Source organism: Podarcis tiliguerta (assembly GCF_965153285.1).
Source record: "Podarcis tiliguerta genome assembly, chromosome: 2".
In the NCBI taxonomy this organism is placed as follows: Eukaryota; Metazoa; Chordata; class Lepidosauria; order Squamata; family Lacertidae; genus Podarcis; species Podarcis tiliguerta.
In genome coordinates, this window is record NC_139535.1 from 78,917,281 (window position 1) to 78,943,707 (window position 26,427).

General features: G+C 42.4%; 1 protein-coding gene across 2 annotated transcripts in view; it reads left to right on the forward strand.

Moving 5' to 3' along the window:
• Window positions 1-26,427, forward strand: part of LOC310673055 (phospholipid-transporting ATPase VB-like) — a 142,879-nt gene that overhangs the window by 51,511 nt on the left and 64,941 nt on the right. The window contains exon 1 of one of the 2 annotated variants that reach the window (XM_083431022.1): window positions 7,902-7,989. The exons of the other annotated variant lie outside the window; for it this stretch is intronic. The gene's annotated coding sequence lies outside the window, so the exon portion shown is untranslated. Of the gene's footprint in view, window positions 1-7,901; window positions 7,990-26,427 lie in introns of those variants that run through there. 2 annotated transcript variants of the gene reach the window in all.

Below are 26,427 nucleotides of genomic sequence, written 5' to 3' on the forward strand. Positions count from 1 at the left end.
TGGAGGGCCGAGTTTGTGGGTGCCTGCTCTAGGAGGCTGAGGCAGGCAAGGGCCCATAGCCCAGCTCCCTAGCTGGCCAGCTGGGGCTCACTAACTCTGGGAGGTGTGTGATTCCTCAGCTGAAATAGGCTCAGGACAGATGAGGGTCATGTGCCTCATCAAGCCCAGATGTTGCAGTCAGCATGCAAAGTATAAGAGGGAAGCATTGCCAAGGGGTTGTGTCTGCTCAACTTCTCACGTTGATTGGACCATGGCTTGGATGGTCCAGGAAGCTCTTTGGGATTGTTTGTGAGCAGAACTGACCTCCAGATACCCTGACCCTGTATTGGCTGCAGAGGTGGGAACCTGGCCTGACTGAACTTTGGACATTGAACCTGTTGGCCTGCTGGACTGCGTGCTAGCATATCCCATGGGATCATGCACTCAAGAGGGACTTGCTGCCTGGTACCCCGTGGTTTAGGACACTAATTTAAACCAGCATGAAGTTGGATACAAAACAGGTATCTGGATTAAGTGTACAGGTGTTGCTGTTGCTGTTGTTAATTATCTGCCCTTCATGCTAAGGTCCTAGAGTGAGTTACAAAAACTAAAATTTAATATTAAGAATGGTTTTAAAAAACTTCCAATCACAGAAATAGGGTGGTTCCTAAAAATGCATATCTCAAGTGGAAAAGCCAAGGTAAAGAGGTGCATCTTCACTGCATTTAGCAAGTTCATATTGGAGCTTCTGTTTGAAGTTGCAGTGTTTAAGAATAGTCACTTTAGGTTCAGTAACGAAGTGTCCTAGGAAACTGAAATGTCCCCTTACTAGTTTCTGAATCGGCCCTTTCTGGTGTCATGTTAGTGTCTATTATTTTTCTGTAGAGATCCACCAGTTTGTCCTATGCAGCATGCAAACCAGCAAGGCTGACAAATGATAGCACACACCATAGTGGAAGATGAGCATTGGAATACAGCCTTGATATTGTAGCTGACATTGCTGGGTCCTACAACAGTGTTGTCTGGAACAGAATGGAGGCAGAGTTAGCCTATGAGTCCATTGCAGGGTCTATTGGTACAAGCAAGTAGCCATGTCAAGTTAGAGGATTGTCTGTGAGCCAAGGTAGTCCTACCACCTAAAGCCCGTGAAAGAGAATAATCATTGTCCAAGATAGACTGCAGATTATTGATGATACACCAAATTGTTTGAGCTGGGAAGTATACATGACAACTTTGGGGGTCTGTCTTATGGTAGATTATTCCTGGATTTTCTGGCTCTCCAGATAATATGCAGCTTTTTGTAGGTCACATACCTTGCTGTCTCAAATTACCTTCCTTGCCACTGGATTGGCCTAATTATACAAGACTATTCTGTATATATAACTTGACCTGTGCTTGTTCAACTTGCCCTATGCATCTTTTGTACTGTTTACCTTTTCATCTCCATCTGGAAGTGCAAGCAGACAGTTGGCATCCCAGCAGACACCAGCTCAACTATTAGTTATCTGGCAAGCATCAATATCTGTTTGTGTACTTCCACTGACCAACATGGTGCTTTTGCTCTATTTTCCCTCTGTGCACTTGGCCAAGTTGCCCTTGGCTTTTGGTTGGTGACACAAAGGGATCCTTTGGCTTTTGAACCAAGCTGGCATGATATGTTCTTGACGACTAGCAAATACAGGGGCAGAACCATTCTCAATTGTTAGTTCATTCCCTCAATCTGGAACACATCTAGTCCTATAGCCCTGTATGAAGAATATTTAGGCTAAAGGGAAATATGTGAATACCACACCACCATCTGGCAGCTCCGTTATTTTGAGCACTGGTTTTTTTTAAGATAACTGTATAGATCTGTAACTTTCGCCCCTGTAATGTAATGCAAAAACAAATGCCTTTTGCTGACAGTTCTTTCTCAAAGGCATGAGATGACTGCCAGAAATTTCTGAAAAGGTGGCGTCATCTAACTTGAGTCTGTATTCTCGTCCCTTTAAAAATAAAATAAAAAATATTCTCTTCTTTAGGATATTGCAGTTAGAAAGCACATTGAACCTTAGCTACTGCTGCCAATAGTTTGCTGACATTCAAAACCCAACTGCAGCTTTTCTCAGCTTCCCCCCCCCCCACCTCTCCCCGTCTCCCCCCCTCTCTCCCTGCTCTAAGATTCAGCAGTGCATGGTGAGTCGCATATGCTGTTTAGTTCTGAGGCTGGCTTGTGTGCTGATTTGAGAAGGGAAAATATGCTGATATCCTATGGGACAAAGCTGCATAAATCCTTTTTAACAACAAAGCCCTGGGATGTGTTAAGGCAAGCAAGCTGTGGTTTTTGGTTTTTTTACATATGCAGCATTTTGATACAGTAGCCCTTGTTCGTGCTTGATGGCAAAAGAAGGAACTGAGCTTGCAGCACAAGCCTGTGAAGGGAGAATCTGATATTTATCCTAATTTATTGTTTCACAGGCTCTCACTTCTGTGCATTGCCAGTCTTGAAACTTTGTCTCTTCTTGCTCCCCCCAGATAATATTCATGGCTGTCAGAACAGGAGTCTACGCTGTGCCTTGAAATTCCTGCATGGTGAGGAGACATTCAATATGTGCTGAGCAAAATGGCGATGGGGAAACTATATGGCAAGCGTTTCCTTCCCTAACAACTTCAGACGGCAATCCTTCCACCTTGAATGACCTTGAGCACAGACTTTTGTTGCCTCCCTCTGCAGCAGGGGTAGCCAGTCTCCACTGCTGAAGGCAACACTGATTGCCAGTTGTTGGGACTCATGAGTGGATAGAGTTCTTTAGCTCCCCATAAGCCTTGGTTGGCCACTGCGAAAACAGGAGACTGGGATGGATGTGCTTTTGGCCTGCTCTTCTCACGAGCTGCGGCCAGCATAGTCAGTGGCAAGGGATGAAGGGCGTTGTAGTCCACAACATCTGAAGGGCCACAGGTTACTCACGGTAGCAGCCAGTGGGTCAGAGAGAGGTAGGGCTGAGCTGGCTTTCTCATGTTGGAGTCACTGCCAGTTTTTGAGAGGAGGAGATGGAAGGTTGAGGTAGCATGAAGGTTAGGATGGTGTAGGCACAGCAGCAGTAGCAGCATTCTGCACTATGCCACCCTGACCTCCCCGCCACTTTGCCTCTCTCCCATTCTCAGTGACTGGCAGCAATCCTGGCATTAGGAGGCAGGTAGGCATTATGGGCCCACGTTCTCCTGACCCACTGACTGCTACTTGTTCCTCATTCTTGCTCTGTCCATGCAATGACCCAACCTGTTCCTATCTCTCTGCCCTCCCTTCCGCCTGTAGTTGATTTAAAACAGATTGTATTTTATTTGCAATTCAATGAACAACTTGCATAAAATTAAATCTGTTTTCCTCTGGAGTGTAGAGGTTCTTCTAGGAATTGCTTTAATTTATGAATTAGTCAGGAGAACACCTGTTTAGGTTCATCATAGTTTTAGCATGAAAAATACAGATTAAAACTTTTCATGGGATGTTAATTTTTCCCTCTCATCAAGCTGTGAAAATTAGGTTGAGAGACACAAAAGGGGGGAATCCATATATCAATGGGTGTTAATCAGATGATACTTTCAGTATCACTTACAGAAATGACAGTGACGCTGATTAAGGGAACCTTAATACCAGAATGGGTGCCATCCAGGTTTCCTCACACAGAGATAGCTGCAGTGGCTCAAAAACACCAGAGGTTTTACTAGGTGTAGGGGGAAATGGTAGAAGGAATAACGGGCTAAAGGACTTGTGGCTCGTCTACTGTCAGAAATATAGCATTTCTTGAGTACAGCAAGGAGGAGGGTCACCTGAACTCCCTATGGTTCTCTATAGTTGAACATAGCAGAGCTAGGCCTGTAATTTCTTTTGCAACCACAGAAGCAAAATATGTGCATTGTGGTGTTTTTAATGCTGTTATAAATGTCATTATTAACAACAACAGCATAACATAAAATACGGAGCAGAGGAAAAAAGCTGTACAGCCCCAGATCATATTTAAGATGCCTTGAAGGCAATATAGTCTCGTCTTTCTCCTGCAAGCAAAATTCTACAACCCATGGTACATCATTAGGCTGTGGCATTTAAAGCATCTTGTGGCACAAAAACTGGAAAGGAAGTAGCATGGTTCCATGCACTGGCAGAAGAAGAGGAGTGCGGGGGGAGTGCACCGCCCCCGGCAGCACAATCCCGGCAGGGTGCCATCACGGCTGGCCCCCCTGCCCACGCTGGGTGCCACGCCCCTGTGAGCAGCATGCCCCGTCCCCAGGATACACACCAGCCCCGCCCCGCCTGCTCTCCGCCCCCCGGTGCCGGAGCATGAAGCTCGGCCGCTGGTTCCATGATATATCCACCCCAAATTGCTTCTGCAAGAAACTATGGAATACATCTGAGAAGAAAAGAAAAAGGAAAGCTGCATAAGGTTTGAAGATGGTCTGAAGAATTTACAGTAGGCAAGATGTCCAGCAAGATTCACTCCACAAGTCTTGTCTGAGCACTCTGCCAAATGGGGCTTTATTAAATGCTTATTAAGTTTATACCCCTCACCTTCCTCCAGAAGAGTCCAGGGCAACAAACATGTCAATCCTAAAACAATTCATTTAAAACTTCCAAAACAGTTTCAAATTCTTCATTTGTGCTGTGATCTTTCTTGGAATCCAGAAGTGAATTCCTACTGTTTTAAGCAATCACCACCTCTCAAACTGATAACTGCAAACTTGCCAAGGACAGAACTTTCAACCATCAAACGCCTCGGTAAACAGGAATGTTTTAAAAAGTTCCCCAAAAGTTAATAGATTGATGCACCTCACTAGGGAGGGTGTAGCAGAAATGTGGGGCCTCCACTGAAAAGGTCCTGTCACAAGTGTCATGGCTCACCACCAACCAGGCAACTCTCAATGTTTGCATCACCAGCAGGGCCTCCCTACACTTTCAACTGTATATGGAATCAATTCTGCTTCTATATTGTTGCATGGTGCAATGCTCTGTAGTACTAATGTACTTCGTATAGTATAGCCCAGCCTTTCTCAACCTGGTGCTCCCTAAACATTTTGGACCACAAGCCCCATCAGTCCTCGGCAGCCTGGCTAATGGCCAGGAATTATGGGAGTTGTGGTCCAAAACACATATAGGGCACTAAGTAGAAGGCTGGTGTAGCCCCTACTTTGTGGAGAGTCAGAGCCTCATTGACTGAGGTCTACACAGCAATAAGGTCACACATGTAAAACACAAGAGAAGAGCAAAGTATTCTGCCTGATCTCTAGATAATCTTTGCATGGCAAAACGCAGAGAATGGATATTAGAATGGTAGACTCTCTGCAGTAAATGAGAGTGCTAATGAGCAGTTTAGTTCCAATCCTTGGGGATATGCCAGAGCCCCGAGAAAAATATATTGTGTAGCAAAATTTCAAAATAAACAGCCTCGATCATTGTCAGTCAGCTCTTGTGTTATCAGCTTAAGCAGCCCTTCCACCCTTTTCTCCGCAGGGAAGAAAGCATTGCGGCAAGAACATCGTGTCCCTTTTTGCACTACAGGTTTGGCTAGGTGTCTCTCGTCTCTAGTATCAGAACACCAGCAAGCAGCATTCAAGCTTTTTTGTCTGATGCTTGTGCAAACAACCGTAGTTCCCAGTCAGATGATGGTGCCAGCTGCCTTTCAGCATTGCCATGGAAATTTTTAGAAAACAGGCATAATGGCATGTGCTTCTCACATCCCTGTCTCAAAATGAAATATGCAGTCCCATATGATTTGGTCACCTCCCTCGATCTATATGGAGATTGTCCTGCCTTTATCCAGACAGTGTTTGCGTTTTTGCTTTCATTGTGGATTTCCAGGAGGAGAGATGGCAGCACCTTTGTTCTCTTGAAAGTCCATAAGCACACAAATCAATTCAGATCACTTATATAACCTTCAGTGAATAACATTTATCAGCAAAATGCTGGTGGTTCTTCCTAAAGATCAGTTTAGAAACCAACTAAAAGTACTAGAAAACTAATTCTCTGCAATACATATAAAAACATATATGCTATCTTGTTATTTTCTTTGTATTGCTCTGTAAACTTCCTGCCTGGATATTGGGATATATACCGTATTTTTCGCTCTATAAGACGCACCAGACCACCAGACGCACCTAGTTTTTGGAGGAGGAAAACAAGAAAAAAAATATTCTGAATCTCAGAAGCCAGAAGCGCAAGAGGGATCACTGTGCAGTGAAAGCCGCAATCCCTCTTGCTGTTCTGGCTTCTGTGATAGCTGCGCAGCCTGCATTCGCTCCATAAGATGCACACACATTTCCCCTTACTTTTTAGGAGGGAAAAAATGAGTCTTATAGAGCAAGAAATATGGTAGATGTTGCAGATGAACGACAAAGAAATTGCCCACAGAACTGCATGGCCAGGACCAGATCATTCTCTGGCTCAAGGGACAGTAAACCAGTTGAAGTTAGCTACATATGTGCGAGCCCAAATTTTGGTGTTCCCAAATGGATCATCTCCATTTTGCACCCCCTAGGCTCAGCAAGCTGGGGGGGGGGCAGGGACCTAAACCTGACACTGTCACTGCCAGAGACCCAAGGGGACTCTGCTGATTCCCTTCTTCCACCTTCCCACCATCCCCACAACAGGCACAAATAATACAGGGGGCCACTAAGTAGGGGCCCGGGATTTGGCTTTCTTGCTGTGAATAAAGAAACACTAACCAAAGGAACGCAAGTGAACAGCAGAGAACCTGCACAAGCAACGCTGACACCAAACCCTACATATAGTAAGTAAAATAGAAACATCACCACCCAACCCCAACCCCACTCACCTTTCCCTCCTCCACCTCTTTCCCCCTTTCTTCCTAATGTCTCAACAAATGAAACCGATTTGTAAAAATGTCACATGAAAAAAAATGAGAAAGAGACCTTGCACACACTTTTGTAAATCAAGAAAATATTTAATAAACAAACAAATAAATAAAAAGAATAAGGAAACACTATTTTGCCCCCTTACTACATGACCACCCTCCAAAGTCAGTATTAAGGTGCTATCTCTCTGACTGGTGTTTTACAAACCAACTGCTTTTCTTTAGAAGTTCAGCTACTCTGATATGCACTGACTAGTTAGTTTGCATATATGTAAATCAATTAGTCTGTGCACATTTGCAGATGTATATTTCCTTCTTTATTTTTTATTAATTTGCTAATGCATCTGGTAGACTCTCATCCATGAAAGCTTATGCCATAATCAATGGGTTTGTCTTCAAGCCCTTTGTTGTTTTTGCTGCAAGACTATAAAGGGGCTGCCCTTTTGGAAGTTGTTTTTTCATGGGGATCCTTTTCCGTGTTTCATCTTTTATCTTTACCAGTGGAAGTTGTTTTTTTCATGGGAATCCTTTTCCTTGTTTCATCTTTTATCTTTCCCAGTGGAAGTTGTTTTTTTCATGGGGATCCTTTTCCTTGTTTCATCTTTTATCTTTCCCAGTGAGACATTATATTAGAACACATATGCCTCCTCCCTGCCAAATGCTTGCTTGCTACCTATTACAGCACTGTAAACCCACAAAACAATAACAAAATTGTATTGGCTGCAATTCATGAATTGAATTATCATAAATGTTTTCCCAGTAAATGGAGAGCACAATTCAGAACAAGCTCAATGCAATGACCATAAGCCAGTTCCTTTTAAAATGCTGTAGAAACATTAGTTAATCCAGACAGCATTTTTCAAATGCTTTTCACCCACAAATAAGACTGCAAAATCTGCAAAGTTGTGCCAAAATGCTCTTTGCTGCAAGATTCTTGGGTCCGCCTGCACATGAACTGGTAAGTTAATCCGTTGTATTGTAAATGAGATTCTGCTCTTTGTTTGCTGAATGAGTGGCGTGGAGGAGCCACCCAATGTGCAACACACTTGTCATAATCGTCCTGACCCTCAGAACAAGAGCAGAATTGGCAGGATTGGGACTAGTACAGGACACCTCATAGCGTGGCTTCATCCCTCAGAAGATGACAGACAAAATCTGACAACAGAATGTAAGTGGCTGTGGCTAAAGCAGAAACTAGCATTTCATTTTAGCGTGCCTCATGGATGGTTCTTTTCTTCTAGCTACCTGATACCTGGGGAAGTGAAAAGGGGGCCAAGGAAACCAGTTCTTTCTTCTGCTCTCCAGCACATTATTAGAGTGTATTTGCTAGCTAGGCAGGTTTTCGTTTTAGCAGGAACAGAGGACTCCCACACTGACCTCTGTGACAGCAATCTCGTTTTTTTAAAAAACAGCCCACCAAACCATACCCATTCCTCCTTCACTCATTAAGTAGCCAGCCAGACAACTGGAGCTGAAAAGACAATTTTGGTCTCTGTATAGCTTGGGATAGGTTTCAATTCCATGCTAGCCTACACAACTTGGTTTTAAGAGGTAAGCAAGAGTCACTTTTTCCAAAGCAACATTGTACCTTCATTTCTGTGGAGGGATGGAAAGGGAGCTTGTATTTGGGCAATACAGTGGTACCTCGGGTTACAGACGCTTCAGATTACAGACTCTGCTAACCCAGAAATAGTACTCAGGTTAAGAACTTTGCTTCAGAATGAGAACAGAAATCATGTGGCAGTGGCGCGGCAGCAGTGGGAGGCCCCATTAGCTAAAGTGGTACCCCAGGTTAAGAACAGTTTCAGGTTAAGAACGGACTTCCAGAATGAATTAAGTTCTTAACTTGAGGTACCACTGCATAGTGATCTGAAAATATATAAGATAGATGAATGAATAACTATAGGTGAGGACCAAACCCCCACCAGTAAATACTTGCTGGCCTTGGTAACATATGAAAAATTCAATTCAGTTGAGGGGACGGGGGTCTTCCACTTATCCTTCTCTCGTCTTGCCTTCTCTTTCTGGTCCTGCCCAGTTCTGCTACAACTTGCTTCTCCTTGTCTCCTGATTAGTGGGAAGCTGGCATATGAAGTATGCCGGCAGTGAATGGGTCTGATGGTTTGAGGAGGTCACAGTTGCACTGGGACTGTTGCTATTTACTGAATTTTTGCAGAAAGTGAACAAAAATGGATGGGATATCTACGTATGCATATGCAGGGGAGGAGATGAGGAGAATGGGGAAGTGGGAATAGTTTGTTTTCATATAGAAAATAGGTTTTCAATAAAATATTAACCACAAAACCAGCTTCCTGTTCAGGCTTGGAAATCACAGACAAAAATACAGACTTTCATATTATGAATGATAAATAGCAACATATTTGAATAGCTTTGCTTTCTCTTGCTCCAAACAGATGTTCATACAACTTGCCTCTCCTTGTCTCCTAATTAGTAGGAAGCTGGCATACAAAATGTGAATGGTTCTGAGGGTGAGAGGAGGTCATGGTAGCATGGTTCATATTATATTATTGTGTGTTTATTTTGTTCATCTGAGTATTTAAATCCAACCTTTCAGTCCTGACTTCTCTTAAACATCAAAAAATCTCAAACACCCATAAACCCTTAATAAACAATAATCCCGTGGGGAGAGCACCAAAAACAGCAGCATTAAATCAATCAAGGCAAATACAGAGTAAATGCAATATTTGTTAGAGGCCCAAATCAGATTTTTTACAAAGATATACGGTACAAGACTAAACACGAAGCAATTCCTATTTAATTCAGTGGGGCTTGCTCCCAGGCAAGTAGGCTTACAATTGCAGTCATAGTCTAGAGGGATGGTTTAGCTTACATTATGTATGCTGCTCTGTTATTGATCTTCTGTGATAGTTTATGACTGAATTGCATGCAGAATGTGGATTTTTAAAAAAACTTTGATAATAGATAAAGGCACAGAGTTAAGTTCTCCTCAGCCCTGCATAGCTATCAGTTCCCCAATTCCACACTTTACAGAGCTGACTTTTTAAAATAGTTAACATTAACGCATTGTTTTAGTGGTGTAGCTAGTATTGTCGCCACTTATAATTGCTTCAACGTATATTGAAATGGCAACACACCATCTCATCATGGTGACAGTAAATTTATTTTTGAAGACTTTGTTCAGGGTGGATTGAAACACTTGTTTCAACCCATTTAAGTGAAAATAACAGAAAGTATCTCTGTTAGTGAAGTGGGTAGGGATGCTTGGGGAGATATCAATGTTAGTTATTATTGATGATACAGGGGGAGAAAACCATACTAAAGCCATAGGTTTGATGGTATGATAAGGAACAGAACTTCAAACAAATCTGTCCTTGCAAAATTCCTTGCCGCATATCATCCCTCTTGAAAACCCAAACACTCTCTAGAAATTCTGTCTCTGTAGTAGGAACATAGGAATCTGCCTTATAATGTTACAAACTAATGGTCCATCTAGCTGAATACTGCCTGCACTGACTAGCAGTGGTTTTCTAAGGTCCTCCGACAGTGGTCTTTTCCAGCCCTACCTGAGACCTTCTGCATGCAAACAGGTATTCTGACACTGAGCTATGGCCTTTTATATGGAAAACTATATGGTGGCCCACTGATAAACAGGTTCTTAAAATTTTGTCTGCAGTTGAATGGTGTGGGTTTCTTATTTTTTATTATGTCCTTAGTACATTCAGTGATGTGTGTTTTACACTCCCTTAAATCCTGTAGATCTCCAACTGCAATCTACAAAAAAGGCTTCCCACAGTTACCTCCTCGCACCTTGCGCAATAGTTGAGCATTGTGCCTGTTTCTTCATGCTATATTTGGCACTATTTTGATGCAATTTGTTTCTTAAATTAGATTTAATGATGATGCTTCAAACAGACAGTTCCCTTGGAATGAAATTAATATCGGTGCTGCTATTTGTTTATTTTTAACAAGCATCTCTGTGAGATAGACAGATCATATATGTTTTGTTATTAGTTTTTTGAAGCCTATCCTATTGGTCAAGATTGGGCTGGCATCAGCACCCAAAATGGCTAGCAAAGTGCTGGAGTCCATGGGCTCCACAGGGACTGCCACAGCTAATGCCAGGATCGATTTATTTAAAAAGGGTGGCAGAGTGACCTCCCCTGCCCTTTAAGTACTTTCACTGAAAGGAATGTTTGAGTTGTTCTTGCTCCCCTCTAATCAATCCTCTTTTTGTAGATGCACCACTTAGCTCCTGAACACGATAAAAGTCCAACCCTAACCCCTGATAAGTGGAGTTTCATAGAAGACTGGTCCAGACCATCAATCATTTTATTTCACAGCCTGACTCCCTCCTTTGGCAATCTTCACAGAACTCTAGCCCAATGGTTGCCATCAATTTGATTTGAATTAATTTTATAATGAAATTATTTTAGAATGTTGTATTATTTTATTGTTGTTAGCCACCCTGAGCCCGGCTTCGGCTGGGGAGGGTGGGATATTATTATTATTATTATTATTATTATTATTATTATTCTATGCCACCTTCCCAAAGCCCAAACCATGCTCAAGGAGGCCCATATAGTATTATTCCCATCCTTCTCACAAAATGGCACAAAGGTATACAAATTTTCCCCCTCCTTGCCTCACCATCACTCTGGACACTTTGAGTACTTGGGTCAAGTAAAATGTCTTCATTTTCTAATGTGGCTATTGTGGTAAAGTGATTTTTTTCCCCCTGAATGGGTTGCACAATATGGCTCCTTGCCAAGGGCACGAGGGACCCTGGGTATGCCTCTGGGTGATGGCCATAAGCTTGAATGGCTTTAAAAGAAGATTCAAGAAATTCATGTAGGAGAGGGCTATGAAAGGCTACTAGCTATGATGGCTATGACCTGCCTGCACAGTTGGAGGCAACAATGCTTCTGAATACTAGTTTTGGAAACCACAAAATGGGAGATGGCTCTTGTGTTGATGTTCTGCTTCCCACAGGCATTTGGCCAATGTGAGAACAGGATGCTGGACTAGATGGGCCATTGGCATCATCATCATCGCTTTTAATTTGTATACAGGGGTACCTCGGGTTACAGACACTTCAGGTTACAGACGCTTCAGGCTTCAGGTTACAGACGCTTCAGGTTACAGGCACTTACAGGCTCTGCTAACCCAGATAGTACCTCAGGTTAAGAACTTTGCTTCAGAATGAGAACAGAAATCACGCGGCGGCAGCAGGAGGCCTCATTAGTTAAAGTGGTACCTCAGGTTAAGAACAGTTTCAGGTTAAGAACAGACGTCCAGAATGAATTAAGTTCTTAACCTGAGGTACCACTGTACCGTCTTTCTATCTTACAATACTCAAGGCGGTTTACAAGCTGAAGAAACAAAGGAAGTACACCTTATAACAACCAAATGCAATACAAAAATGTGATAATAAAACGTAACTTTAAAATAAGCAACCTACATCAAATAAGGTAACATTCAACAATCATTAGAATATCAGCATATAAAAAGAGAAATGTACACTTGACAATTACAATAAATAATTTCTAAACTACAATCAATAAAACAACGTCAAGCCACAGTTCATAAAATAATACAATACAAATTGAGAAGCAGAGACTGGAGGGTGGGGCAAGGCAGGTGGAAAGAGGCCTTGCCTGATGAAGTCTCTCCCCTCACAGTTCTTCCTCCAGGTACAGCTCCCTTATGAGTACTCCTAGGGCAGGAGGGAGGGGCAAGGCAGGTGGAAAGATGATCCAACAGGCTATTACAGTATTATGTTCATAAGTTCTTATTTTATCTTGGAAGTGGACAAGGAGGGTACAGGGTGGTATACAAATAATGATGATTTTAAAAAATTTAGATTCTTTTATATCAGGGCTAAAAGATACATATCAGCTTTTTTCCCTGGGGAAAAACACTCTCCTCAGTGGAAACATGGTCATCATGATGGTGTTGCTGTCTAGCTGAACAGGAAGTGGAATTCCAGCAGTTATTTCTCATGAGAAACAGAAGTGAGATGCCATCAAGGCCTATCTAGAAATGGTTTGCTGACAAAACTAGTTGGGCTGTACCCTGATTGCCTCTGCTTCTTAAGCAGATGTTCCTATTTCTGACATCTTTTGATCATGTTTCCATATGTTTGTTACTGTCGCTGAAGCCTTATGCCTGCACTCTGCAAGCTCTTATCGTCGCTTGTTTCACCCCACCTTTTTGTGGTACAAGCTGTATAAGTAATTTAAATCACCTCCTGGCAAAATTGTTGTTACTTAAAAAGAGAATAGCAAGGAAGTGGGAGGTAAAGTCAGATAAAGAGTGACCTCCAGAGATTTATGATGAATCTATGCTAAGGCAGGAGAAGGCTGTGCACAGAAGTCAACGCTTTGTAACAAGGTAAATAAGGTGTCCTAATTAGTTAAATAGATGATAGTGTAAATCACCCAAGAAAATCAATGGGGAGGACAAATGGATTTTAGGAAGCTAAGTCACTGAACAGTTAAATGGTGGAAGTAAATACTTAAAGTGGCACAAATAATGGAATACCCTTGACATTTTTGTTGCCTCCAAATTCTTCCTAAAGATCAACACGATCTTTGTCTCAGTTACACAAAAAATAAGTGTTCTGTAAAACCACATATAAATTTGAAAAGCTGTCCTTCTGATAACAAAGGAACCACATTATTATAAATGTATCACGTGTGTGTTTGTGTGACTAACATACATATATTGCTGCAATGAATTCACCACTAACTTTGCAATCCCAATTGGTGGAGTCCAGAATGTTGGGGGCCTAGGTTGAAGCAGGTCTGTTCCACAAGAGCTCCAGATCTGCCCTAATTTGCCACTATGAGATTTAATCCCACCCGTAAAATAGTCTGGAAGTGGCCTTATGCTTGGTTATGGGATATATAACTTAGTTATTGGGATATAATACCTTTGCACTGTTTTGGGGTTGCTTTTATCCTAAAAATAAATACCGTATTTTTTGCTCTATAAGACTCACTTTTTCCCTCCTAGAAAGTAAGGGGAAATGTGTGTGCGTCTTATGGAGCGAATGCAGGCTGTGCAGCTATTCCAGAAGCCAGAACAGCAAGAGGGATTGCTGCTTTCACTGCACAGCGATCCCTCTTGTGTTCTGGCTTCTGAGATTAAGGATATTTTTTGTTTTGTTTTCCGCCTCCAAAAACTAGGTGCGTCTTGTGGTCTGGTGCGTCTTATAGAGCGAAAAATACGGTACCTCAAAACAGAGCCTAATGCTTGCTGGCTGCTAGCTTATAACTATGCAAGCGTGTTAGCATATCCACTGGTCCGGTTACCTGCTAGGAGATGCCTTATCTGAAACTAATTAATTTAATTAAATCTAAGATTAGCCCCCTTGGAGATCTTACTGCAGCTAAATTTGAGAATACAAAGCTGTCCAGATTCCTGAGGTCAAGAGATCATTCATCTCCCCTAAGGTTTCCACTGTTCCCCTCCACGTTGATGACATTGGCTATGCTGCAGGCCTCCCTTCAGCAGAAAAAGAGGGCTGCCCTGTTCTCCCTCCTGTGTAGTTTTAATATGCTGATACAGCAGACATGTTTTTAATGAGCATTCTTGTAATTAATTCATCCTAATCTGTTATGAACAATGAGCAATCTTGCAATTAACTGAATTGGATACTCAAGTAATTAGCCAATGTGACAAATAACCAAAGTAAAGTTAATTTAAAAAAACAAAACAAATATTTTAATTATAGTACACAATTTCATTCAGAGGCACTATAAATGCTGAAACCTATAATCCAAAAAGATTTGGATTGTTATGCCTTGTGTTTATACATGTTTTTTAAAGTAAAAAAAAAAACAAATATTTATTGACTTTTATTAGAGATACATGTCAAGAAGTACAATTGGTGCAATGGGGGAAACAATGTCTCAAACAAATAAGCCTAAAACAGAATACAAGCATGTTGTACTATATCAAGGAACCACAGAATTGTAGAGGTGGGAGGGACTCCAAGGGTCATCTAGTCCAACCCCCTGCAATGTAGAAATTCATGACAGATGGCCATCCAACTTGAGCTTAAAACCTCCAGGGAAGGAAAAAAGGCCACCACCTTCTGAGGGAGTCTGTTGAACAGCTATTGAATTTTACCATCAGGACTTTTTTTTTCAGCTGGAGCTCACTGGAGTTCTGGCACCTCTCAGGTGGGTGCCCTTTTCATTCTAAGAGAACAAGGAAGAAGTTCATGGTGAGTTCTGGCACCTCTTTTTCTAGAAAAATAGCACTGTATGATATAATATTATATTAGTGTAATATACTGCATTATTATGTGGTACTTTTATTGTCTCATGGGAGTCTGTTCCACTGTCAAACAGCTCTTACTGTCACAAGGGTCTTCCTGGGGTTTCTTTCTTGTAACTTGAAGCCATTGGTTTGAGTCCTACCCTCCAGAGGAGGAGAAAACTAGCTTGCTCCATTGTCCATGTGACAACCCTTTAGCTATTTGAAGATGGCTATCATAGCTCCTCTCAGTTTCCTGTTATCCAGGCTAAACATACCCAACTCCCTCAACCACTCTTCATATATATTTCACATAAGAAGGTTGCTAGTCTAGTAAATAGAATAAATTTCTGGCTGCAACGAATGCTGGCGATATGTCAAACTGACATATTGGCCATGCCTTCTCATATGCGAGAGTATGTGAGGGAAGTGAGGAGAGAGATAAAATCTAACCTTCCTGCCTCTCTTATCTGCAGAGGTGAACATCCTTTCCTTTAAAGCTTGAAAAGAGTTGAATCCAGTATTCTGCAGCTAATCTACATCCCTCAATAACATTTCAAAGGGCACGATCCTGTAACACAGGACAAAGGAGAGTGGGTCTACCATCAGATGTGATGTCCAATGGCCTTGAGGGGGAGAATGGAAGACTATCTGAGATGTGGGTTGCAGCTATTGAAGAAGTCTTGTCACACTTGTTTGCAACCATTCCTGAGTGTTTTGGAATAGAAGGTGTGAATTGGATGTTGTAACGTTCTACCTTCCAGATGTTGTCAGACTCCAGGTCCTAGCCACCTCCACTAACATGGTCAATGGACAGGAATGATGGGAGTTAGAGTCCAACAACATCCAGGGGCTGCCATATTTGCTACCATTTTTATACTGCATAGCTTAGAATACTAGTTGATAACATAGACATTGTGGCATTGGTAAGCCAATAAAGGAATGTATTAGTTGATCATCAATGATATTTTCCCTGTAGATCTCGCAACTTCTTTGACTGATGTGTTCCTCAGAGAACTTTCACTTCTGTTTTATTTTTCCTTCCACTACAATACTCAGTACTGGTGTTATACCGAAATTTATTTTACTATTTCCTGATTTTATATTTTTTTCTTTCTCTCCATAATTTTTGTTTAGTGTTATCCATGAATCAAATACAATATATCTGGTCTCTTTAAGTCACTGGTCAGCCTGGTAGATATATCAGCATTTTTTAAATTGCAGACAGTATTTAGATTTCACCAAGTTCAGTGGGATGCAAGCAGCCTAACCATATGTAAGGGTGTGTGTGTGAACAATGTATGTATATTTAAAATGTCTCTAAATGCTGCTGGTTGTAACTAAGCCCTTGAATTGTGGTGTTCTGCTTTCTTCATTGTATTCAACAAAGTTATTCCTGGCGTCTTGCTGTCTTGAACCTAAGAGCAAAACACACTGATGGAAATAAATACTGAAATGGTCTGAACTCAGAGCAGATCCCAGTGGCACCTCACTTGTTCCAATATGACAGCAAATCATTAATAACTATTTTCTGGCTATGACTTTTCAGCCCATTGAAAGGTAGTTAGAACAAACAGTGTTTTCCTTTGGCCCAAGCATTGAAGGTTGTTAAAGTAGGCCATGTGTAGAGACAGGATTAAGGAACATTTCTTTCATGGTCCATTTCTCCATTGTTGGGTCTGGATTTTGGAAAACGATGAGAACCAAATTTTCAGTTTCAGTAAGAATGGGGAAATAGATTTTGATACAGCAGGGCTCTGATTCAGCAAGGCTTTACCAACTGTTAAATGCATTCAAGGTTCACTTGCAAAACAGCAGTGCTTTTTAAAAACATATGTAGTCATTTTTTTTGCTATATATCAGAATAATTATAGTAGATGTATACAGTGCTATTGTTCTAGAAAAAGAGATGCCAGAACTCACCATGAACACCTCCCTTGTTCTCTTATAATGGCAATGGTGCCCACCTGAGAGGCGCCAGAACTGAGTTTCAGTGAGTTCCAGCTGGAAAAAAAGCCCTGGTCTTATCAACACAGGGCATACAGTGTCTAAGAGTCTGTATCTAGATCTGTGCCTTCGGTATGCATATATAGTAAACGTATATATGTAGAATCCAAACCCCTTGGCCATCAGCAGTAGGCCTTAATGGAGAAGTATACCCATTTTAGCATTCACAACCCTGCCATTCACACTGGTCTTTGTCTGAAGGCAAGGGTCAAGGGGATATGCCAGCTTCTAGGCAGCAAAGATACCTGGATCAGGCCCAATGCCATCATGTGGTGGCAGCAGGATCAGTTCAGAGTCCAGTAGATCCTGTGCCGACTTAACTATACCCGTACCCCCCTTATTTTTTAAAAAAATGAGAATTCCTTCTGGCTGCTGCTGGCAAGAATTCCACCAGCAATGTCTTCCTACCATGTGACACATGTAACAAAAAAAAAACCCCTCCAGAATGGAAGATCAGGAGTTTAGATTACTCTGCCCATTGTTAATAGTTATTCAGTGTGTAGAATCACCTTTTCAGTATAAGCTTCCTTTGTGGGGAACGGTTGTCCTCTGTCAGTGGCCGTAGGAAACAATCTGTTCTCTTCCCTCAGCAATCCTTTTTTTCCAAGTTATATTTGAGGAGCTAGGAAGTGTTAATCAAGTCCTGGAGAGCCAACTTGAACCTAGATACCAGGTGAAGCCAAGGTCTGCACACTAGATGGATCTTGAAGTCTAGAGCTGACATCATTATTAACATTCCACTTATGCTGTTGATAATGAGATGCTGGTATGTGCTTGCTAACCTGGCCCTATGTGTAATTTAAATTGGCTTCCAACATGGAAATATGTGAAGCTTAAGTGATTAGAAGCCGGCTAGAGTTTCAGCACTATTTGCCTCTGTGTGCCAATGCTGTGCTCAGCTTAGTTAATGAGCTGCCCATTTTGCCTACGGTGATAAAATCCTTTGCATGGCTTGTTGTTGTTTTCTCTGCATGTGAATTTTGCCTGAAACCCTTCCTGTGCTGAATTCCATAAAGCAGGCAAAGTTTTGCAAATAGTGAAGTGCCTCTGGACATTACTCCATCAGACAGCTCTAAATCTCACTCTTAAGAATCTACAGCTGAACAAAGACACAGCTGGAACAGAAGTCAGAGAGATATGTTTAGTGCTGAAGTATGGCACAACTCATCTTGCATGCCAATGTCCCGTGACCCACAGTTCCCTAGTGGATAATAAACACACAGACACGAGTATTTAGGTATCTGGGTTCAAATAGGCCACAACTTTACTGGTTGCAGATGTGAGCGGTTTGGCTTAGGCACTGGGTGAAGCCAGGCCATATCTCACCTCCTGCCCATCTGCAGGGAGTCCATCTAAGGGTAAACCACTAACAGGGGGAGCCCTATGACTTACATCAAATAGGGGCTCCCCAAGGGATCCCTGTTAGGGTCATGGCATGGCCCTAGCCCACGTCCAGGCATCGGACAGGATCCACCGCCCTGGATCCCTTTAACAGGATACCCTTAATGAGGAGGGGCAGGTGGGGGCTACAACATCCCCTCCATCCAAACAAAGGCTTACCCAATGCCTAACCCAGGCTTCCTCCAACTCTGCCCTCCAGATGTTTTTGGCCTACAACTCCCATGATCCCTAGCTAGCAGGACCAGTGGTCAGGGATGATGGGAATTGTAGTCTCAAAATATCTGGAGGGCCGAGTTTGAGGAAGCCTGGCCTAACTTCACAAAGTTGTGGCGGTTGCTACAAGGTAGGCAAAAACCAAATGGCTGGTGCCAATTTTCCAAGTGGAAAAAATCCCTACCCGTCCCCAACAATATGGCAGCCTACATTTGTTCATAGCAAGGTTGGGTCAAAGCCGCCAGGATGGCAATGAGGGAGGTGTCAATCCCCACCCCCCACCAGATCACTGCAGAGGCCCGGATGCCTGGCTGCAACATAGAAAATGTGAGCGGACGTAGTCTCAACTCATGGGTTGTCTTTGCAATAGGGGTGGGGATCAGAAGATAAGGTTGATGCTATGCTCTTCAGCTCTCTGCTGGTGGCACACAATAATTTGGTTTGAACTAATTTTAGGGGTGTATACGACTGCATCCAATTCAGTTCATGGTTCAGCCTTTTTTACTTTTCCATTTTTTGGTTCACTATTGCTTTTATCTTTTGTTATCTTTTTGTTTTTTACTATAAAATTGCCGCTGAGACTCTATATAATGTGCTAATAATAAATCACGTCAATAGTTGCTAAGTTTGTATTGTTAGTATTATTTTGGAAGAATGCAAAGGGATGGGCCATGAAAACCAAGGCTTTGTGTGTGCATAGGAAAGGAACACAGCAAGAGAAATGAAAAACACCAGTACAAGCATCAAAGTTTTTCTCTTTTTCTTTCCTTTCCTTTTTTAATATTTCCTTTTTGGTCTGTGCCCTCTTCCTCTCAACATGGATGCTAGTAATGTTGGATTTCATTGGGTTCTCCATATGAAGGCCAAATTCTTGCAGTGCTTTCTCCTCAAAAAAGGGAGGAAAACTCATACAATAAGTGCACCCAATGGGGTACCTGAGTAAATATGTAATTAAAAAGGTAAAGGTACCCCTGCCCGTACGGGCCAGTCTTGACAGACTCTAGGGTTGTGCGCCCATCTCACTCAAAGAGGCCAAGGGCCAGCGCTGTCCGAAGACACTTCCGGGTCACGTGGCCAGCGTGACATCGCTGCTCTGGCAAGCCAGCGCAGCACACGGAAACGCCGTTTACCTTCCCGCTAGTAAGCGGTCCCTATTTATCTACTTGCACCCGAGAGTGCTTTCGAACTGCTAGGTTGGCAGGCGCTGGGACCAAACAACGGGAGCGCACCCCGCCGCGGGGATTCGAACCGCCGACCTTTCGATCGGCAAGCCCTAGGCGCTGAGGCTTTAACCCACAGCGCCACCCGCGTCCCTAAAATATGAAATATGTAATTACAAATATGTAATATTATCTTAGTAATGGAGGTGAGGCATAAACACACATTTCCACCACCACATGGTCAGTCATCTGAAGCAGGCCTGTTTCCTCACAAGCTGAACTCACAGATTCTGCACTCTGAATGATTATGAACAATTGGCCTGGAGGGGTTTTTGTCACAGTTTTCCTCCATTAGGGAGCTGCTCTAATGTGCTTGTCCACATGGCAGGGAGCTACTGCTGCTGGTATTCCTGCCAGAGCAGGCAGAGGGAAATGCCAAAATGTTTCATAGGGCAAAGGGAGTTGGATTGGCACAGGATCTGCCAATAGCATTTGTAGCTATTTTGTCATAGGGAATAAACAGGGGCAATTGTGCTGGAAGGTAGACATTCACTCTTGCCTTCTTTGAAGAAAGTGGGTGAGAATGCCAGTGCTAGGATATTTTTGCAACCTAGGCAAGGCTAACTACTTGCGCGCACAGACACACACACACAAATTGCCAACTTCAATTTTCAAAATAAGATGTCTTGTAGAAATGGCAAAATTATTCAAGATATAAAATGATAGTTAAATATTATCAGAAATGTATCTGGTATAACAAAAGCTAATCGGTATAATATGGTGCCTCTCAAAGGTCAGTACAGTGCTCCTCTGAAGTCTGCACTCTAGGCGGTTGCTAGCTGGTCTCATGATAGCACTGGACCTGGGCAGTTGTGTGCTGAGGTCCCCAAAACACCCCTACCCCAATAACTCACACATCACACATAATTTTTGTTTAAGGTTTTTGGCATAATTTTGGCCACAACTTTATTAAAATACAAATTGTGAGTGGTTGCTTAGGCATTGGTTATGACTAGCTGTCCCCCCCGCCTTGGGGGACAGCACTGACTCCCGGATTCCAGCAAGAGCCAGTGTGGAGGAACAAGATCAGGGATAACTGGAGCTGCGACACAGGCCCTCAGCTTCTCCCCGCATGCTCCCAGGAGCTTACGCGGCCCGCACCCGATTCCAGGGGTTTGGACGAGAGGATGGTAAGCCCCTGAATTCCTTTAACGGAATTCCCGTGCAGCAGCAGCATTGGAGGGGCAGGCACAGCCAATCCATACCCCTCCACCAACCAATTTAAACCAATGCCTAACCGCCAACCTTACAAGTTGTGACGATTTGCTCCGCAGTAGGCAAAAACCAATTGGCACACACTAATCAGCCAAAAGGAAAAATTCCTACCAGGCCCCCGCACCAAGGCGGACGACCCCATAACAGGCATAGCAAGGTCAAAGCACAAGCCCAATCAAGGGATGGCGGGCGGGTGATCCAGTGCCCACAGCGAAAGAGAAAGGAACATGCTGTGAGCCTTGTTTAAATAACCTCTGTTCCCACCCCTAAATTGGCAACATCAAATTTACCCCAGTAACACCAACCACCAATCTGATCCAAGCCCTTTCAATCTATCCTGCCTGGCAACCATGGGGTGCTTTGCTCGGCCCCATCCGCAACACGTGCTCTCCTTTAATGAGAACACGCTTTAGCAGCTGAAAGTGCCATTTCAGACTGCCTGGGAAAAGAAAATCTATGATAAAATATCAGGTGGAAGAAGGAGATGGGAAACTTCTCTTGGAATTGTGAACTGTGTACTCTAGGGTTAGATGTGTGTTGGGGGAGAGTTCCTCTTGTCTTGCTCAAGAATATGTCAGATACGTTTTATTTCCTTCTGTGGAGAAGCAAAGTTAACTTCTTTTCCCCCACCCGCCAGTGTTCTGTCTTGATAGACAAGCTTCCGAGGAGTGAGCCAATGCTTTCCAATTCTAGCAGTGCTTTTTTCAACAGAATTATGAAGATTACAGCTACCCTGTTAGAACCATGTGAAAATAATTAACCCTAATATACGTGTGAAAAATGGCAATATGGACATGGTTGAGCGAAAATCACTTTGAAACCTTTTTGTTTTCAAATAAAAGGAGTTTTGAAATTCCATTTAAATATTGAATTTAGATATGCTGAAAACTGGAAATTGCAATTGCCCTCTACTGCCACCGTTATTATTTCCTCCCTAACTGTTTCTCCTTTGTCAGAGGTACTGATTTTATGAGCTCATTAATTTTGCTGTGCTAATGCACTTTCCTTATCTTCTAATTAGCCACAACTCTCCTTCTGGCATATTTATGATGTTCTCACCTCTTCACATTTTTGTCTTGCCATATTCAGAAAGATGCCCACCGCAGTAATCAGTACAGTTGGGCACCCTCATATTCCTTCAGCTGTCCCCACTGCGCCTCCTAACATTCACAATTCTTTTTATTTATCTTTTTAAAAAAAGATTGGGACTCTGGATTACGTAAAGTAAGCAATAGGTTTTTGTATCTGGAATAAAGAGAGCAAAATCGAATCTGTGTTGTGGATTGTAATTCATTGCTTAAACACTAATTCTGGTTGCTGTGTGTGTGTGTGTGTGTGTGTGTGTGTAAAGCTTCACAAGTTTGCACAAGCCTGACCCTTCACATTCTCAGCACAAACTTGAGTGAAGGAAAATGAGGCTGGCTAGTGATGCACCCATCATTATGACAGCCTGTCTCTCCCACACAAATTATGAAGCAGTAACTGTTCTGGGTATAGTCAGGCAGCAACACAAACACCCCTCCTGCCCTGGGCTGGATTTAAGTATTTATGAGAGCCCCCAGGCTAAGCCAGCACACTGCAAGTCACAAGACACTCATTCTGCCTGGTGTATGTTACAAGGAATTTCCAAAATGCAAAGGCTGTTGGCAATCACAAGGGAATGTTGACAGTCCTGCAACCGTTCTGGTGAATGTCCAGAATTATGACATTACATTTGTGAATGGCAACCACTGCTGACAACTGCAGTGCTTATTAGCCTACCTCCACATTTTCAAATATTCACTGGACATGGGAGGGCTTGCCAACATTCTTCTGAAAGAACAATGGCCAATGCAAAAGATAGGATTTCTGTTGAGGAAGTGATTGAGGACTGCCATGATGAACATTCTTCATTATGTACTCACCAATTTCTTTTAGGAAACTTGTCCTTGCTCGATTTAATTTATTTACCTGTTCTCTTGATTGATCCAGCACATCAAGCCTGTGGGTTTGTTTTGCTTAAATTGGTTAAACAGGAGAAAGTAGCCAAGGGGTGAGAAACAGCAGAACTTTTAGCCCATGGCAACCTAGTGAGGAGGATCAGGGCACGGCTGCTGCCTGTGGTGAAGAAGCAAATAGGATCTCTGCTCCTCAACCCATGTGCATGGTAATGTTATTCCCCTTCTATTTGCTTACTTGTTTATAAAAGTATTTATATACTGCCAACTCATGTACAATGTTAAGGCAGTGTAAAACGTACAGTAGAAGACTCCATAAAAACAATGCAAAATAATCATTACAATTACTGACATCTTTGGTGTCTGGGTCCAAAAAATCCCATTAGTGCCTCTCCCCCTCCCTGGGACTAAAAACGCAACAAGAATTTATTAAATAACTAATTTGCTGCCCTTTATGACACTTATAATCAGCTGCCTGAGGCAGCCTCCTCATTCTAATTAATGTTAGAACCACCCCTGCTATGAGCAGTATTTAAAAAGAGTAAGCAGAAGGGAGAATTATGTGGGGTTGCAAGACAAAGAGGAAGCCACGGTTATGTATGTATGTATGTATTCATTCATTCATTCATGGTTCTTATATCTTGTCTCTTCCTCCAATCTAGAGCTGAGGGTAGCTAACGATCAATACATTAACAAACATAACACATCGTTTAAACCAAAAGGCATAATAGCAACAATTCATCAGTAAATAATATCAATAAAACCACAACCCAAAAGTGTTTAGCCCATTATAGGTAAAGGTACGTATAGTAAAGGTCCGTATAGTAAAAGCTATGGTTTTCCCAGTAGTGATGTATGGAAGTGAGAGCTGGACCATAAAGAAGGCTGATCGCCAAAGAATTGACGCTTTTGAATTATGGTGCTGGAGGAGACTCTTGAGAGTCCCATGGACTGCAAGAAGATCAAACGCATCCATTCTTAAGGAAATCAGCCCTGAGTGCTCACTGGAAGGACAGATCGTGAAGCTGAGGCTCCAATACTTTGGCCACCTCATGAGAAGAGAAGACTCCCTGGAAAAGACCCTGATGTTGGGAAAGATGGAGGGCACAAGGAGAAGGGGACGACAGAGGATGAGATGGTTAGACAGTGTTCTCGAAGCTACAAACATGAATCTGACCAAACTGTGGGTGGCAGTGGAAGACAGAAGTGCCTGGCGTGCTCTGGTCCATGGGGTCACGAAGAGTCGGACACGACTGAACGACTAAACAACAACAACAACAAATGATATATTATATTAGTGTAATATACTGCATTATTATGTGGTACTTTTATTGTCTCATGGGAGTCTGTTCCACTGTCAAACAGCTCGTACTGTCAGAAGGGTCTTCCTGGGGTTTAGTCCAAAGCTTCTTTCTTGTAACTTGAAGCCATTGGTTTGAGTCCTACCCTCCAGAGGAGGAGAAAACAACAGGTAAAGGTAAAGGACCCCAGGATGGTGAAGTCCAGTCAAAGGCGACTATGGGGTCGCAGCGCTCATCTAGCTTTCATCACTCTGGAAGCTGGATCTTTACTCCATGAAGCACTATGTGGAATATATGGCACCCAACTCAGAGGATAGTTCATGTGTGGGGCCCTTGTTCTGTGTGAGTATCAATCTTACTGGACCATGCACATGAGCGTGGGCCTCATTCAGATATAGTTGCTGCTAACATGGATTATGTAGACATAAATATAAATATTTATTTTTTCACGAAAGTTGAGTTTCTTAAAAAGATACATTTTGCTCCTGCTCCTGCTTAGATTAAAACCATGTAGAGTTTTGCCATTGTAGATTGCATCCTGTGTCCTTTTATGAGCAGGTGAACTGGTGACATCTTTCTGTTACGTACTTTCTATAGTTTGTCCTCTCTGGAATCTTATTTAATTATTTATTATTATTTTCTTGAAGTGATTTTTTCCCCCTTTGTACTGAAGAACATGTAATTTTGAAGTTTAAAGAAAACTTGATTATTGTTATTTCTGCCCCTGGAAATGTTAACAGTTAAAAACTTTCTCCCCAATGGATCCATAGAAAGTTGCTTGTTTCTGCCCAAAAACTTGCTGTCTCTAAGCCATTTTTATTTACCCAGCATTAATTCCAGTCATCTTTTAGTCCCTAATAGCATTTTCCAGAGCTCTGTTACCTAGGCAAGCAGGAATTGTATTTTAACAGGTTATAAATTGGAATCAATATGCTTCTGACTGGAGTTTATCTGAGTTGACTTTATTCTACAAGCAACTATAATTGCCTGCAAAGTAATTTCTAGCTTTCTTGTTCATTTATGTGTATTGGCTGGGCCATAAGGGCCAGGTAAGCATTCAGGCTGTGTGCGGAAGTCACATTAATCAGATACTTTACTGAGTTGTTCTTTATAGTCAGATGTTTTCACTTACAAATGTTACCTTCACAATAAGCTTCATACAATCACTAGGGATGCAATCATTTCATGCAATCATCAAGGCTCAGAAAGGCAACCCAACACGGATCCTTTTGTGTGGAGGAAAAAGTAGGAAAGATAAGAATGGTGCCTGAAATAAAGCCATCTTCCATTATTAAAGTGGGTGGCTGTACACAAAGCAGGATTTGTTGTCTCTAGAGTGGGTTGTAGGTACTGGAAGCACTTGGGACGGGTGTTGGCAACTCATCCTACACCAAAGCACTTTTCTTTCCCCTTCTCTAGACACTGAACATCCTGCCAAAATATTTATGAAACATTTCACACAGAGGGCCACCATGTGGTTGTGTGGGAATAGAAGGTCAGCAATGAGCTGTTTTGTGTTCTGTGCATGCATGTACACACATGAGCATCAGAATCAAAATGCATCTGCTTACGCTCTGCCCTGCGGAGAGTTTATTTCTGGAAACTGGAAGTCCCTGTGATGTGCATTTGGTCACATTCACACCATACATGTAAAGCATATTTCTACCACTTTAATAATCCTGGCTCCCTACCTGAGAGCCATGGGGATTGATGCTTATCCCCTCACAGAGCTACAATTCCCAGAACGCTTAGCAAATTATAGTTCCCATGATTATTTGGAGGAAGGCATGTGCTTTAAACGTGTGGTGTGAACTGTTTTAATTTCTGCAACAGATAATTTTATGTTGCTTTTTATTATTTTATGACAACTGCATTTTAACTATTTATTGCTGTAAGCCACACTGAAAACACCGTAAGTAAACAAGCAAGCAGCTAATTGATTGAGGATATGGCTGCAATAGCTACTAATATGGCTGCAATAGCTACTAGCCATGATGGCTATTCACAACCTCCAGTGACAGAGGCCTTCTGAATTCCAGAACATGAGCAGAGGAGCGTTATTGTGTCC